The sequence below is a fragment of the Danio rerio genome, chromosome 12, assembly GCF_049306965.1.
Source record: "Danio rerio strain Tuebingen ecotype United States chromosome 12, GRCz12tu, whole genome shotgun sequence".
Lineage (NCBI taxonomy): Eukaryota > Metazoa > Chordata > Actinopteri > Cypriniformes > Danionidae > Danio > Danio rerio.
Window position 1 is genome coordinate 39,782,572 of NC_133187.1, and position 9,929 is coordinate 39,792,500.

At 32.7% G+C, this 9,929-nt stretch overlaps 1 protein-coding gene across 4 annotated transcripts in view; it reads right to left on the reverse strand.

The window, feature by feature from the left end:
* Positions 1 to 9,929, reverse strand: part of sdk2b (sidekick cell adhesion molecule 2b) — a 637,792-nt gene that overhangs the window by 363,629 nt on the left and 264,234 nt on the right. The gene's annotated exons all lie outside the window — the stretch shown is intronic.

The window sequence follows — 9,929 nt, forward strand, 5'->3', positions numbered from 1 at the left end:
TTTGCCCCTGTTCTGAACTTTGCCTGCCTGACACCTCTGTTGTCCCAGACCCTTATATGACAGGTCACATGCAATTTGTGTTTTCAACATTTAATTTATTTTAATTTAATGACATTTCTCTTATTATTTAACTTTTTCCTCTATTTAGATAATTAATTTTATTTCCTATTAATTATTTACATTTTGATATGTAATTTTATTCATTATTATTTTAAAATTTTATTTACCGATGTTTCATTCACTCATTTATTTTTAATGTTTGACTTTTATTTGAGGTAGTAATGTTAATATTTCTTAATCATTTTTATTTATTGTTTTAATTCATACAATAAATAATTTTTACAGTTTTTTTTTTGGTATGTGCCTTGCCATTACTATTTTCACTTTTTGTGTTACCTTCATTTTACAAGTTGTTTTTGTTAGTTTATACACAATATACTATATATCAATTAGCACCATAAATGTGGTGCTTTAAAAAAAATTCTTTATTAAACAGACATATTTATTAAAATAATATTTGTCACTGAACATCTTTAAATATAATGCATTTAAAATGAAGAGAAATATATAATTGAAAAATACAAACTACAAAACATCAACTTAATGTTATTTTTTTCTGTTGATATTTTTCCAGTTTTTTTCTATTTTTTTTTTTTCTAACATAAATTTGGGCTACTAATTTTTGGACCATTTTCATAAGTCATTTTGTTGGATTAGCTCCAGGTTTGGCTATTAAACTTTAGCTTAGATTTGGCTGACTAAACTAATGTATATGCACTTTATCTCAGTTAATAATTATTATACTTAAGCATTTTTTTTTTCCATTTTCAATTTATTTATACATCTTTTAAAATAAAAATGTACTGCCATAGATGCTAACTAATTTATAGCCTGCTGAATGTTGTAGCATCTCGTCACAAACAAACATGCCAAATTACTACAAATGACCAACTTTCAACAACACATGGCTGTGATTCAGACCCCTTCAACTGTAACATTTACTTCAGTGTTTACCATGTTTGCTTTTAGGTAATTCTGAGTCCAGTCACCTAAAGTGTCATTCTTGAGAAAGTAGTGTAGTGGTCCTCAGGGGTCTCTCTATTTGTCACGCCAGGCCTAGTGGGACAGGGTGCTGTTTTTGGCAGAAGGTCGGTCAATGGCAGCCTGAAGGAGTCTGAGCCTCGTTTCACTCACAATGAAAAATACTGCAGCAAACTATGACAAATGACTGATCAAAAAACCCAGACACAGAAAGTTCCCCTACCACATGCGTGAATATAGATACAAATCATAATAAGACATGCTCACAATCTCTCTGGCGCACAAAAGATTGACAACATGTTTGTTCGCATCAGGACTTCTTTTGCCGACGGTTAGAGAAATGTCAAGAGGAAGAAATCGTCAAAGCAGAAGCCAGCAAAGTGGAAAATGCATTGTTTGACACATCGTAGAATGTCTGCGCTGTCAGATCTGGTGACGTTAGCCTTGCAGTTGCGAATGCGATCCACGCGTGATCTGATGTGACATGCATCGGCACGCGTCTTCATAGCGCACTAGACTATATTTTGCAGATGGCGGGTGTGATGTGATGGGCATGACCTCTGAGTGTTTGGAGAGGCTACGCTAGTGACAGCAGCAAAATAGGAGGAGAAGATGAAAATAATGTGATTCCGGCACCGGCATGGCAGGCTTTCAAACCGTGCTCTTCAGCTTATGCTAATCTAACTGATCCGGCTGGCTGAGAGCAGAAGCACATCTGAGTATGTATACACCTGGACATGAGGAAATATAGTGTGTGGTTTTGAGCATAGACAGGGTATGAGGAGGATGAAAATAATGATAGTAGTAATAAAAAAAGGCAGACAGACGGACGGACGGACAGACGGACGGAGGGACGGACGTACGGAGGGACGGAGGGACGGACGGACGGACGGACAGACAGACAGACAGACAGAGAGACAGACAGACAGACAGAGAGACAGACAGACAGACAGACAGACAGACAGACAGACAGACAGACAGACAGACAGACAGACAGACAGACAGACAGACAGACAGACAGACAGACAGATAGATAGATAGATAGATAGATAGATAGATAGATAGATAGATAGATAGATAGATAGATAGATAGATAGATAGATAGATAGATAGATAAATAGATAGATAGATAGATAGATAGATAGATATACAAACAGACAGACAGACAGACAGAAAGATAAATAGATAGATAGATAGATAGATAGATAGATAGATAGATAGATAGATAGATAGATAGATAGATAGATAGATAGATAGATAGATAGATAGATAGATAGATAGATAGATAGATAGATAGATAGATAGATAGATAGATAGATAGATAGATAAATATACAAACAGACAGACAGACAAATACTGTATAAAGAAAAAAGACATATATAGACAGACAGATCCAACGTTAGGTCAATGGGACTTTTCAGAATTTTCCTGGTCAGTTTTCAGAAAACCATAAGTCGAATCAGTTAGAAAGGATATCAACCTAAGTCCAGTTTTTAGGTTTTGAGTAAGTTTGGTGGTTGTAGTATAAACTTTGTAGGAAGAGATGCATATAGAAATTAGACTTAGCATTCGCAAGCCACCATATATATGATATATTGAATAATAAAAAATAAAATTTATATTTTATTTAATTGTATATATATATATATATATATATATATATATATATATATATATATATATATATATATATATATATATATATATTATTATTATTATTATTATTATTATTATTATTATTATTATTATTTATTTATTACTACTACTATCTCTTGTGTGTACTGTGTGTTTTATGTAAACTTTATAAATGCTTTGGCAATACATTTGTAACATTTGTCATGCAAATAAGACTGACACAGACTGACAGATACATGTGTAGACAAATAAAAAGACATATTGACCGACAAATATATAGACAGGTATATGTAGACAGACAGACAGACAGAAATTTAGATTTTTCTTAACAGAACCATCAGACATAGTTATGCACATTATATAATCTTATTGTTTGTATCTTTTTCCAATTTTTACTAATCCAATTCGTGCTGCATTTTTCACTAGTAGCATATATTTTTCGACTTATTTTGCAAGACAATATTATTGAGCTTAAAGTAAAATTTAGACTTAACTAGGCTATTATGTTAACTAGGCAAGTTAGGATAATTAAACAAGTTATTGGACATCAGTGGTTTGTTTTGTTGACAATCAGAAAAAAATAAAATAAAATCTTAAGCAGGGTAAAAAACTGACCTTAATAATTATCTTGAAGGGGGCAAAACAGACTTTACCCAGAAAAAAAAAAAAAAAAAAAAAAAAAAAAAAAATATATATATATATATATATATATATATATATATATATATATATATATATATATATATATATACATATATATAAAATAGAAAATAATGTGATTTTCTTGGCTGTTAAACATCACTTAGGAAATATTTTAAATTAATAATAAAAAAAAATCAGAGGAGGTCTGCTAATTTGACTTTAACTGTATGTATCAAAAATACTCATGTTTTACCATGGCCCACATGCTGTTCTTCTTCTTTTGATTGCTCTAATAGCTTCAATGAAAAGACAGAATGTTTAAGTGTTACAGCAGAAATGAGCTTCTCCTGTCTCTCCTGTAGTTTAAAACTGCTCCAGGTCACGAGCTAATGTTCTCTGGTCCACCACCACCATCATCATCATCTCCTCTTGCTCCTTCAATCCATCCACACACTGCCATTTCTGACCTGTCTTCCTCTCTGACCTTCTCCATCTCTCCTTCTTTCTGTCTCTCCCTCTGAATTTGCTTTTAGTAAATGGCACATTTGCATATGTAACTCATTCACATTTTTGATTATTAATAAAAGTATGCAAATGCAATCATCATTATCCCCTCTGCTCGCAACATCTGTTCACAATGAGCTGTTTTATGGATCGGCACGTGACGCTGAGAAAAAATAGACTGACGTCTCTTAATGTGAGATAGAAAACTTTTGATAATGTTTGGATCTGAACGTTCTTTTCAGCCGTTCTGCTCTCTGTTCTTGAAGACGACTCTGTGAATTCCTCAGTAGTCTATATTTAACACAATCAAATCCTTTTATAGAATCATAAATGACAGCTCCAAGATCACAGCCCCAGAAACAACTTTATACTGATGCTTAAAAAATAATGAGAGTTACCGAGATGATTTCAAATGAAATTTTATGAAGGCGAATTGAAAGAAAGTAGGATGTTTTCACACTACATTTGCACAATTGCTGTTGACATTGTAGTGAAATTATGAGTCAAATGTACCTCATTTACTAAATATAATTTGATGCAGACACCAAAATGAGACATCTTATCTCTTAACCATATTTCATACATATATTAAAAATAGCATTTTTTTTAAATTAGTAATGTGTCAAAACTGTGCACCTATATTGTATTGTCGCTTTAATCAAGAAAATTCAGCTACATTGTAAAATACATTTTAAAATAATAAAGCAATAAAATAACGCTTCAATGTATGAAATCTTAAATGCAAGTGTGTCGTTAAATATAAAATAAAAATATGAAGATTCAGAATTGCAAATATGAAGCAAAAAATGTCACTTACATACATAACATAATATCTTTTCATTTTACATGATATGACTAAAAATGCCATATTATGCATGGCAAGCCGGTAGATGGTGATCTGACTTCAATAAGTTTGTCAGTGGAATATCAGTGTCATCTTCAAAAATATGCACTTTGCAACTTGTATGTTGCATAAATGAATGCCAAACAAAATTAAACAAAAAAAAAAACAGAACATGAAAAGTAAAAAAAAAAAAAAAATGAAAAGGAAGAAAAAGAAAACAAAAACAAAAAGAAACAAAACAAAGCAAAATGAACTGAAACTAAACAAAACAAAATTGAACAAAATAAAATCAGATAAAACAAAAGAAATAAAAATTTTAAAAAAATGAAAAGAAATTAAACAAACTGAAACAAAACAAAACAAAGCAAAACAAAATAACAAAATAAAAAAAGAAAAGAAGAGAAAAATGAACCAAAACAAAAACAAAACAAACAAAAACTAAACAAAATGAACTGAAATAAAATAAAATTAAACGAAAGCTAAACAAAATTAAACAAATGAAATGTATTGAAGCAAAGCAAAACAAAACAAAATGAACCAAAATGAAACAAAACTAAAGAAAATTAACTAAAACAGAACGAAATTAAACTAAACTAAATAAAAAAAGAAACAAAAATAAAACTAAAGAAAAAAAGGAAAAAAGAAAAGAAAAAAACAAATAGCATTATTATATATATATATATATATATATATATATATATATATATATATATATATATATATATATATATATATATATATATATATATTATATAATGTTGGACTTTGCAGCTAAAATTAGCATATTTCAAGCCATCCAAATGTGTACATGTTGTATAAATGCCTAGCAATAATAATAATAATAATAATAATAATAATAATAATAATAATAATGATAATAATAATAATAATAATAATATCAAACAATAGCAGTATAGTTTACACTATAGCACATTTAGCACTTTGTAACACAAGTTTGCATTTTCAGCCCTCCAAAATGTATACATGTTGTTTAAAGGAATATCCAAAAAAACGTGAAAATATTTTAATTTTAAAACCTGTGAAATCTGTGAATCTGCACATTTGTAATAGACAGAGTTATCATTTTCAAAAACATGCACCTTGAAACACAAGCGTCTATACTATCATGCTTTAAAATATGTAAACGCTTCATAAAGGAGTAACAAAAAAAGAGATTATTGTTTAAAATTACTGCTTTTAAAAAACTAGCAAAAAAAAGACTTTCCCAAAATGGTGTGTTAAATGCCCTCTGCTATTGTAATCTGTGTATGTTTAGAAGCAGGATAAAGCGGTTTAAAGGTAACACCAGAGAGGCTCCATGCACAATCTGGATTATAATACCTTCTAACAACCCAATCAGCCTAGAGAGATTTACAGTACACACACCGACAGGTATATAATCTCTGTCCTGAACCCGCAGAGGTGATTCCAGAAGAACGAGAGGACAAACGAACAATGGCTTTAGTGATAACCCTCGGAAAGGATGATGGTGTTTAATGAACACAAGGGGATGTTCAGAGTCACTTTGATACAGATAAACACACACAAACACTGTACAGCCTCGCATCGTTACAACATAACATTTACTCAGGCATTGGAGAGAAATCCTTCATGAAAGATTCTCAATGCCCAAGCGATGTGACCTAAATCCTGTTCAAATCTTCCCAGATGACAAGCTCTTACAACTGATTTCCAAATGAGATCAAACCTTCTAATGGGCTGACATGACAAAGCAGAAATCTCCTTAAATTCTTAAAATGCATTCGCTTCAAAGGGTTTTACTATAAAGGCGGAAATGATTTCTGTGTATTCCTAAAATAACTGTGTGTGTGTGTGTGTGTGTGTGTGTGTGTGTGTGTGTGTGTGTGTGTGTGTGTGTGTGTGTGTGTGTGTGTGTGTGTGTGTGTGTGTGTATGTGTGTTTGTGTGACATATAAAGTTACATATAAAGATAAAGTTTGTACAATATTAAACGCATATGTGTGTGTGTGTGTGTGTGTGTGTGTGTGTGTGTGTGTGTGTGTGTGTGTGTGTGTGTGTGTGTGTGTGTGTGTGAAACCAAAACACTGCAAAAACACTTTTGGACTTACATAACTCTTCTAAGTTATATAAGTTAGTTATCCCATGAGATTGGGTTGGACATAAACAGCGATTAAATGTTGGATATGTTTTAGAAAATGAAGCAAATGTGTATTTGTTCTCTCTTATTTATTTATTTATTTATTTAAAAACAACAGCATATACATTAAATATAATCAAACAGGTAAAAATGGCACACCAAAATCTGATTCTTCTTTTTCTAATTGTTATTATTATTATTATTATTATTATTATTGTTATTGTTCTTCTTCTTTTTCTTCTTCTTCTTCTTCTTCTTCTTATTATTATTATTATTATTAAGATTGTGTGGAGTTTGCATGTTCTCCACACATTGGCGTGGGTTTCCTCCAGGTGCTCCGGTTTCCCCCACAAGTACAAAGACATGCGCAATAGGGGAATTACGTAAGCTAAATTGTTTGTGAATAAGAGTGTATGTGTGTTTCCCAGTGACGGGTTCCAGCTGGAAGGGCATCCGCTGCGAAAAACATAAGCTGGATGAGTTGGCGGTTCATTCCACTGTGGAAATCCCTGATTAATAAAGGTATTAAGCCGGAATGAAAATGAATGAATTATTATTATTATTATTTTTTTTTTTTTTTAATTTATTATTTTTTTTTTTTGATGGATTTATTTATTTATTTATTTATTTATGCTTTTAATTGCATTGTGGACCTTGATCTTTTATCTTTTTCAACCAACCCAGGCTCATTATTGATATGTTCACCTGTATACATTTTTGAAGAGCGCCAAGTACCTCCCAGAAGGTATTCTTTTTTGCATTTTTTGAGATCTTAAATTTCTCTCATGAGTGCCATTAGCACCTGTTGTTCTCCCATATATCCACCAGAGGCCGCTGTAGACTGACTGACTGACTGACAGACTGATAGCCCAAACCACCCCCTTCCCTAAACCCAACCAATAGTGTTTCCAAAAGCACCAATAACCTCACCCACCTCCTTTACTAAACCCAACTGACAGGGTTTTCGAAAGCAATTTTTGTGAAAAAAAGAAAACACCCTCGTGGCCACTCGATTTTCCCCACGCTTTCTGACCACATATTCAATCTGCTATTTACATGATTATTTAATTTTTTGCCTTTTGTTTTTGTTTAACCTGCTTTCTGGAACCGTTCTTCATCGGACTCGAACCCTGTTGTCGCAGTCAACTCCACTTTGCAACTCATGTCTGCTGATGTATGTGGCGAGCCACTTGACAAACTGGTAAAAGTTGAGAAGCTGTCCGTACGGAGGTAATCGGTCAGCTGGTAGCACAAAAAGAAACAGAAGCATCAAACTGCCCCATAACATTCGTTTTAAGGACGAAATGCAGCCATACTTAGCTCTGGCTATATAACTTGTGCTCTCCAAAAATGTATACAGGAGTACATTTTCACAATGAGCCTGTGTTGTTTCCAACACTTTTAAAAAAGTGACTTTTATTGATATTTTAATAGTTTGATGTGATATATTGCCTGGTTTGGTGTTGTAAATTACAATACAAAAACCTGGTAATAAACTGCTAGTACCTCTTCTGTTTTTTTGCAGCCTTAATTCTCCATATATTATTTATCATACAATAAATATTTATTCTAAAACCTCTAAAACTTCAGTAATAGTCACTTTGATAAAACGCACCAAAAGTCGACAAAGCAGAGATCAACATCCATGTATACAACATATAAACATATATACAATTAAATTACACATTAATTTTAATTCACAGTAATGTCACATAGGCTCAGTGGTAATCACTGTCACCTCACAACAATAAAGTCGCTGGTTCGAGTACCGGCTGGGCCAGTTGACGTTTCTGTGTGGAGTTCGCGTGGGTTTCCTCCGGGGTCTCTAGGATTCCCACACAGTCTTAAGCATGCACTAAAGGTGAATTGAATAAACTAAATTGGCCATAGTGTATGAAAGCATGTGTATGGGTGTTACCCTGTACTGGGTTGCGGCTGGAAGGGCATCCACTGCATGAATCATATGATGGATAAGTTGTTGGTTCATTCCACTTTGGTGAGCCCTGTTAAATAAGGGACTAAGCCAAAGGAAAATGTATGAATAAATGAATGAATGAATCAATAAATAAATAAATCAATCAATGAATAAATAATGCCTTGTATAATAATGTTTACTAGTAATTAGATATTACATTAATAAATTACTATCAAAATCAAATAATACAGCCAAAATGTAAGCACATAGGAAATCTAAATAAAAAATTATAATAAATACAATAAAAGAGATACATATTTCAGGTCTTGATCTATTCATATCACTTTCCACCATTATTAAGACTGCAGACCTAAAAATTAAAATAAAAATCAGGTCGTCAGTAACTCACCATCACCCAATTCCAGCTCATGTAACCTTCATTTCTAGGTGTTACAAGAGAGAGAGAAAAAAGAAAGTTCTACCAAATTGGAAGGACAGGTGAGTAATTGATGACCTAATTTTCCTTTTTTTGGGGTGAACTGGCTCTCCTAACCTGAAATACTGCATATAGTCAACAGGTTTGCATTGAAATATGCTCGACCAGACTCATTCATCCGCCGTCCTGTGAACATCACGCTCCACAGCCCACTAATGACACAACGCAGCAATTCATTTCATTAAAGTGATTTCTCCTTTCTTCTCGGCCTAATTCATTCCTTCCACTTTTTACCGCACTTGATTAAAAGATAAAGGAAAGCTTATTAAATATTAATAAGTGTGGATTGCTTTTAGGTGCTCGGCGCAATAATAGATTTCTTTTTCTTCCCTCTTTACTTTACAGAGAGCGAATTCATGTGCGTCCAAACCGAGCCTTTTCTTCATTATCAGTTGTTTAAAGTGAAGCTTTCATTTCACACTTTTTTTTTAATGTGTTTTTTCTCTTTCTCCTTCTTTCTCAGAGTCGGGCTAGTTCAAACCTGATATGCTAGTGAGGTTAGCTAATTAGCGAGAGCGCCACTCAACAGCTTTATGTACTTTACGTTCAGTTTCGTTTGACTTGTCTTGACACAAATCACAGCTTGCAGCGGAAAACATGCTTTAACGGTGTCAACTCTCACATTGGAAGTGTAACAGCGTTATAGTAATGATCTCAGGACGTATCGGGTGTTATATAGCGTATATAATATACAGTACCGTAGGGTATTGCAAAGCTGATACAGTCTGTATGTA